Raw genomic sequence first — 7,932 nt, 5'->3', positions numbered from 1 at the left:
CCTTTTCCTTGTGTTGTGCCTTTTGGTCTGTGTGCCTGTATATAAAGGGATTGTCTCGGATTGACTGTATGCAAGTCACTCTGGTAGCCTTTCTGGTTGTAAAGCAGAATAAAAATGCTCTAGATATATAAATTGGCTGAAATCCAGTCGCCTTCAAAATTTAGTAACACTCTCATAGGTTTCAAAAATTATTGGTTTCCTATAACAGCTTCAGCTATTTACTGACGTTATCCAAGGGAAAGGGCCAAAGGAGAAGAGATTGCTAAGAAACCCTCAATAAAAACACAATTATGTATTGCTAGATGAACAAAGCAACTTTATTGAGGATAGTTTGCAAAGGTACATAGATGAATTCAGCTAATACAGCTTTCCACAGGTCTTCCCCCAAATGATGCAGCAAATGAGGGATTCTGATATGTACTAACCTGTTCCACACCTCCTTGATTCATGACCAGATTGGACTTTAGCTATCCACAGGATTTTGATGCCATTCTCAACTGAAATAAATGTTACCAGATTATATATCTGGAGAAAATACGTTGAGAAATGTGCTTATGTTGAGAGACAATACATGTTCAAAAATACACTTTTAATTGGGAAGGCAGGGTGGATAAAAATAAATGATTTTTTTAAATTTAAAATGGATTTTTAAAATAATATGCTTTTGGGGGGAAAAAATCTTTCTTTCTATTTAAGTTACATTATAGTCCAAAGGGTATTAATCAGGAAATAAGGATCTGTTTTAAGTTTTTCATGCGTGCTAAAACTCAGTTAAGTTGTGTGTTTTTTTTTAATTGTTTAATCGCATCAGTTAACAAACATGGATACATATGCTATAATGTTATTGTTTTAGTTAAATAAATTATTAAGGAAACGATTATTTTTCTCCTTCCAATAAAGTACAGCAGAAAAGTTGTCCAAATATAAACAGTCAATTACGAAATTATTGTGAGGTTTAATAAGTTATCTGTCTATAGATTTCTAATAGTACGGTATAACCAAACCAGAAATTTTTTATATAACTGTAAAAAACTACTGTGAAATTTTTTTATTCCAAAAATGAAACCTTCATCTGGTTGTAAATATTAAGATTATACCAGCAAGAATGAGAATTTCTGTTAAAAAGAAAAGAGTTAAGTCCAGTCTTACTGACTAGGGATTTAAATCATGATTAATCATTTTAATCGATTTGATTTCAATCAAATTCACCCTGTGGGAAGGTAATGCTAACATGTGAGTGCAAACCCCGTTGTGTGGGATGGTGGTTGTTGAAAGCGGATCTTGCAAGACGGCAGCACAGATGGAACATGCCCTCTTCTGCACATTTTCTAGGATTTGCATTCCTCCAACTTGTAATTTCTTGCAACACGTCATTTTTGCCAGTTCCCGGGCTGCTGACACCACCAGCACCTATGGACAAAGCAGGGAACATGCGTCATTCATTTCTTATATAGGAAATAAAAGAGCTACATGCACACCAAACTCTTGCAAACAGGAGAGCTCCCCTTTATCCCCAGGTGTGAGGAACATTTCTTAGCCCGAGCCCCACATTCCCTTCCGCTTCACCTGAGTGGTGAGGGAGAGAGACAGAGGCAAAAGCGTGTGCGGCAACCAGTGCAAATATTACCTTTGTACTTCAAGCTCATTTATATACACACACAACCTCTATCCTCCATGCAGAGAAGCAAGAGGCAGTTGCAGAGCTCAAGGACATATTTGAGCTAGGCTGTTATAGGGCAAGGCAAGTGAGAAGTGTGTCCTGGGGGTTGCTCCAAGGGCCAGGTACAAGAGCACACTTCATTTCTACTATAACCCTCACTGTTCTGTTTTGCTACAACTTTCAAAGCAGTACAAACAATAACCTTTGTTTATTTACAGGTAGGTAGCCATGTTGGTCTGACGTAGTCGAAGCAAAATAAAAGAATTCCTTCCAGTAGCACCTTAGAGACCAACTAAGTTTGTCATTGGTAGGAAGGAATTCTTTTATTTTGCTTTGTTTATTTAATATCATGCCCTTCCTCCTGAAGGAGTTTTTTAAAATATATGTGTATGTGTATATAAAACATCTGGAAGTCACCATGCAGAAGGTAAAAATCCCAGGAAAATAAAATTCTGTAAATGGAGAGAGGCCACACACCATGTCATCCAGTCCCAAGATAAAAGCCACTTTTCTTTTCTTTCTTTTTTTTAAGAAGTCAAAAGGCAGGCTAGGAACACCTTGAAACAGTGTTTCCCAACCTTCGGTTTTCAGCTGCTTTCAGACTACAATTCCCATCATCCCTGACCATTGGCAGGGTGGATAAAAATCAATGATTTTTTTTAATCGGATTTTTTTGATTTAAATCGGATTTTTTTTTAAATAAAATGCTTTTTGAGGAAAATATATTACCATCCAAAGGTTATTCCATCATGAAATAAAGATTAGTTTTTTAATTATGTAGAATAAGGTTGTATATGGTTTTTTTGGTAAATAAATTCCATTAATCCATTCACAATGTGAGTGTGAATTCCAGAGGTTTTTGAAAGATTATTGGGCAGTTTCTCTGCCTGCAAGATATTATCACAGATGCTTGGTTTACTTTTGCAGTTCTCAAAACTGAATTTGACTTAACAGAGATCACATGCCTCTTCTTCACAGCAAAAATGTTATAACATGAACAGAGTTGAGAAAAAGACCTTAATCCTATTGTTCTACAAACCTATGAATACAGAATCAACCCCTTCAGTGCTAAGTTTCAAGAAGTTCAGTGAATAGAATAGAAACAATATTTTTCTGATTGTTTGGAGTGGACGGTATTTAAGTTTTTCATGTGTAAGCTGGGCTGACAGTCTAAGTTTCTTAATATATATATGTATTGTTTTTGATTAGCCAAATTACTTAACAAACATGGATGTTTGTTTAAGCAAATAACATATGCTGTAATGTTATTGTTTCAGTTGAATAAATCTATTTAAATTGTTATTATTAAGGTAATGATTATTTTTCTCCTTCCTAAGTACAACAGAAAAGTTGTCCAAATACAGTATGAATGATTAACCTATTAAACTGGGGATAAAAAACTAATATGAAAAGTTGTTATTCTAAAAATATTCATCTACCAGCATTTTAAAGTTATACCAGCAAGAATTAGTCTTTATGTAGAAAACTATGATTTAAATCAAATCTACCCTGACCACTGGTCTTGCTAGCTAGGGATGATGGGAGTTGTAGTCCAAAAACAGCTGGAGACCCATGGCTCAGAAACACTGCCTTAAACGGCTGAAACAAAACGCATGACAGAATTCAAATACTTGGCGTGCAACACAGAAAACTGTAGGAACAGAGGATTCAGGAGCAGCCTAGAGTAGTAAGCCAGCCCTGTACAAAATAGCCTCCATCCTGATTAATCTGCCTCCAGTTCTTACGTGCCAACACACGGGAGAGTACAGGCACGCCTTTGTGGGAGGGTTCGCACACACCCAAAATTTCTCAGTCATCACGAAGCTGAAAACGTAGTTGTCCCCTGGCAGGAGGTGCCCACCCTCTCCCCCAGCACTGGCTGAACAGGTGTGACTTCGCACCTTCACGTTCTTAAACACTCTAACTAGCTGGGTAGGAGATCAGTGGCAGAAAACCAGCACATCTTCCAGGCGCAATGTGAGGAGGGGATGTCCAACCAAGCTTTAAGCCAGCAGTAGGGAACCTCTGGCCCATGAGATTTCTGCCCAAAAGCCACACCCACTTGCCCCACATCTGATGTCATCCATATATGATATCAGGTGTGGGGCAGGTCAGGAGGCACCTGTAAAGGAACCACTGACTTCCAAGCCCTGCTGGTGTTCCAGCTACATGCCAGCTCCCAATGCAGTGACCCACAGCCATAGCTGATCCAAGTGGGGCCTGAAGTCATTGCAGATCAGCTGAGCACAGCTGTGACTTCCAGCCCCACTTGGGTCAGTTAAGATCTTCCTTTGCAGTGTGTCTTGATCTCAACCCGCACTAGAAAGGAAAGCGTGCGTCATGGTTCTGTCTGTTTGCATTTCTTAGTGCAGAAAGTATTGATCTCATCTGTAAATATCTTTCCTATTCTTATTAATTCTGGAGCAGGCATCCCCAAACTTCGGCCCTCCAGGTGTTTTGGACTACAATTCCCATCATCCCTGACCACTGGTCCTGTTAGCTAGGGATGATGGGAGTTGTAGGCCAAAACATCTGGAGGGCCGCAGTTTGGGGATGCCGGTTCTAGAGGCTAGACTATGAATGCTGACTATAAATATAGGCCAAAAGGAGCCTGGGTCTTACCTCTCTCTCTCCCTCTCTCTTCCTTTTGGTGTGGTGTTTCTGTTTAATTCTGCAACATATTTAAGGTTTTCCTCTACAACGTATGGCAGGTTGTTGGTGTAATGTGAACAATGGATTAAATTGCACAGTGTTTGGCATCATGTCTTGAGGAGCACATCTTCCATGCCTGGAATGTTCTGAGGTGATCAGCTGGGGGAAAGGAGTGAAGGATGCGGCCCACCAGGCTGAAAAGGTTCCCCATCCCTCCTCTAAATTTACATACCTGAGGTATGGGTGCATCCCACGAAGGGATGTTTTAACATCCAAAACCATCCACATCCACTCATTTGTACATAAAGTTCAAAGCTGAAGGGGTGCTCAGAGAAGGCGTTTAAGGCAGTTGTTCCCGGATCTACAATTCTCTTCATCTGGGAGATTCAAAATACAATACATCTTCCCAAAGTGATATAATTTAAGAGAAAAGGGGAAGGGGAAGAGAACAACATCAGATGAAAACATTTTCTTATGTTGTCACACACCTGACTGAAGCTTTAAGCATAGCCCCCAGATTAGCAATTTTTGAGGCCACAGGTTTTTACAGATCAAAAATACCTATGTAAGCACTATTACTAACATATCAGTAATGTAGCTGCCTTCAGTAGCACCTTAAAGACCAACTAAGTTTTTATTTTGGTATGAGCTTTCGTGTGCATGCACACTTCTTCAGATACACTTGAAACAATGCTTCTGCTCTACATTACCAGCTCACCCCTAAGAATAAATAAGTTCATAGATACAGTATATTCCTGCGTATAAGACTACTTTTTAACCCAGGAAAATCTTCTCAAAAGTCAGGGGTTGTCTTACACGCCGGGTCGTATTTCTTATACGGCGAGTATATCCCAAACTCTATATTTTAACTGGAAACGTTGGGGGTCGTCTTATACGCCCAGTCGTCTTACACGCCGGAATATACTACATAAAATCTTGTTGTTATGGTGCCACCGGGGGACAAATAGGGATCCCTGTCACAATTTCTCCCAGAAACGGGATGGAAGCTTCGAGCATCATAAAAAGGCAGCCTTAGACTCCCCATCAATGCTTTAGACAGCAACTGCCATCAGCCCCAAGGCCTGGTGAAGGACAGCAAAAGTTTTCTCATAAGTGATTCTTGAGATTTTCTTTTTCTCCCCTCGCCTTCCACCCCAAGCAACTTTGTAGAATTTTCTCTGAATATCCTCCAACATGTTTGTTTTTTTTTGGGGGGGGGGGGGTTGACCACCATTCTCCTTCACACACTCACAATGCCTCAAAACCATGCTGGGCCTGAGGCGTTGTGGAAGCTACAAAATGGCGGCCGGGCCGCCGACACAGTTATAACAGCAGCAGCAAAACCTCAGCAAAAAGGAAATAATTCATACTGCTGCCATTGCTGACGGCAAGCGCCGTCGCCTAGAAAATGGTGGAATGCTTTCTCCTCCCACTGAAGAAATTCAGCGAAACGGTTCCACTTTCCCGATTTCTCTGCTCACAAATATGGCAGGGTGATTTGTCGTGCAGACCACTCTACAGTGGTACCTCGGGTTAAGTACTTACTTAATCTGAGCGCCAGTAGCGTGTGTGCATGAAGCGCCAATACCGTGTTTCTCCGAAAATAAGACGCTGTCTTATATTTATTTTTCCCATTATGGCTTATTTTCAGGGGATGTCTTCTTTTTTCCCTCCTCCTGCCATGGCCAGCATTGCTGCTGAGCCTATCACTATGTCTTATTTTCGGGGTATGGCTTATATTCCTTGAATGCTTAAAAATCCTGCTATGGCTTATTTTATGACTACGTCTTAAAATAGGGGAAACAGGGTAGAGCGCATCTGTGCATGCGCGAATCATGCAGATCGCTTCTGCGCATGTGGTGTTCCGGGTCCGCGGAGTACTTAAACTGACAGTACTCAAACCGAAGCATACTTAAACCAAGGTATGACTGTATTTCTGAGCTGGTTGTAGAGGAAATGTGAGACTCTTAATATCAGGGTCGTGGGTTGAAGCCCCACGTTGGGCAAAAGATTCCTGCACTGCAGGGGGTTGTACCCAAATGACCCTCTCATGGTCCCTCCCAACACTAAAATTCCATGACTTTCTAATTGCCAGTGGATACTTAACAAGAAAATGTAGGGTTGAAAACCTTGGCATAGCCTCTGCACTTTTCACAGTTAAGTTTCACTCCTTGTGAGCTACTCCCAGTTCTTACCCGTCTATACCCCCTCAACCCCTGTTATATAGGCTCAGCTTGGGTCCAGGATAATGGAAAGACCCCTTACATATTCAACTGATCACTGCATTCTGCAGAAGGGGCTCCCTCCAGATACCCTCTTATCAGGAAGTCCATTCCACGCGATATAAGAACAAGGCCTTTAGTGTGGTGGCACCTACCCAACCCTCAAATATTATAAGCCAGCAGATAAACCTTCACACTGCACAATTACCTTTCCAGAAAATGATGCAACTTGGAATGTCAAGAAGTCCAAAGCTCTTTTGAGCCAGACGATGTGGTCTACACCAGCTTTTCCCAACCTGGGAGATCACAGCATCGTATACTCGAAAGGGACCCTGTGTTTCATCTAGTCCAACCCCCTGCGATGCAGGAATCTGAGATAACGTATCCCTAACAAGATGGCCACCAAACCCCTGCTTATGAACCTCCAAGGGAGGAGAGCCCACCACCTCCTGAGGGAGTCTGTTCCACTGTCAAACAGCTCTTACTGTCATTTGAATCCACTGGTTTGGGTCCTACCTTCCTGAGCAGGAGAAAACAATCCTCCTCCATCTTCCACGTGGCAGCCCTATAGGTATTTGAAGATGGCTAGATCATCTCTCCTCTCAATCTTCTCCAGGCAGCCAGATGCAATCCGACAGCATCCGGAGAACACGTGGTTGGGGAACGCTGGTCTTACCCTTAACTGTCTGAAACTCTCCAAGGTTGCAGAACAGGAACCTTTCCTAGCCCTTTCCTGGAGAGCTGCCCTTACCTGGGACCTTTCGCGTGCTTCACAAAAAAGCACGTGCTCTCCCCACCGAGCTAGGCAGGGCGGAATAGGCAAGCGCACACCCGCAAGGCGCAGGTTACCGAGGCAGGTCTGCGCAGTGGCGCTCGGCATTTGAGCTTTCCCAGCAACCTCGCAGATCCATATCGGTGGTGGGAACCTTACCTACCCGATCCGCTAAATTAAGGGGGCTTAAAGTTAGCCTAACAAGGCTCCGGTGCAGGATTCCTGGGAGGCGCCCCGGGCCCCCACCATTCCCAACTGTGCGCCCGCCCAGCACATCACCCGATCCGTGGCAAGTCCCCCGCGCAAGGATGGGGATGGATTCCCCCCTTTGCCAACATACACACCCGGCCAAGCCCGCCGGAGATCTAAGCGCCGAAAGTACTCCTCCTCCTCCTCCTCCGCCTCCATGGCTGGGGCTGCAATGCATGCTGGGGATCCTCTTAGCTTGCCCAAATTCAATCGCCTCCGCTCTCATTGGCTGCCAGATCCGGGAATCGGGCTGGAGGGAGGGGGTGGAGCTGCTCGGTCCGCATGGCCTCTTTCTCCGCATTGCATTAGGGACGCGTGCGGGGGGAGCCTTCCCGACGCAGCCCGAAGCGCGTTCACCGCGAAGTAGTGCGCACCGT

General features: G+C 43.3%; 1 long non-coding RNA gene across 6 annotated transcripts; it reads right to left on the bottom strand.

The window, feature by feature from the left end:
- Window positions 1-299: 299 nt before the first annotated feature.
- LOC118081427 (uncharacterized) lies at window positions 300-7,718 on the bottom strand. 6 transcript variants are annotated; one of them, XR_004692065.3, is made up of 3 exons: window positions 6,743-7,718; window positions 4,545-4,714; window positions 300-1,410 (listed from the first exon to the last, which is right to left on the bottom strand). It is a non-coding gene; the product is annotated as an uncharacterized LOC118081427 (long non-coding RNA). The 6 variants fall into 6 exon arrangements; XR_015948496.1 differs by having other exon boundaries at window positions 4,545-4,689; XR_015948492.1 differs by having other exon boundaries at window positions 7,051-7,718.
- Between the last annotated feature and the right edge of the window lie 214 nt (window positions 7,719-7,932).

This window comes from Zootoca vivipara, chromosome 2 (genome assembly GCF_965207765.1).
Source record: "Zootoca vivipara chromosome 2, rZooViv2.hap1.1, whole genome shotgun sequence".
Taxonomy (NCBI): Eukaryota; Metazoa; Chordata; class Lepidosauria; order Squamata; family Lacertidae; genus Zootoca; species Zootoca vivipara.
The sequence above is the reverse complement of the archived record's forward strand: the minus strand, read 5'-3'. Positions and strand labels throughout refer to the sequence as shown.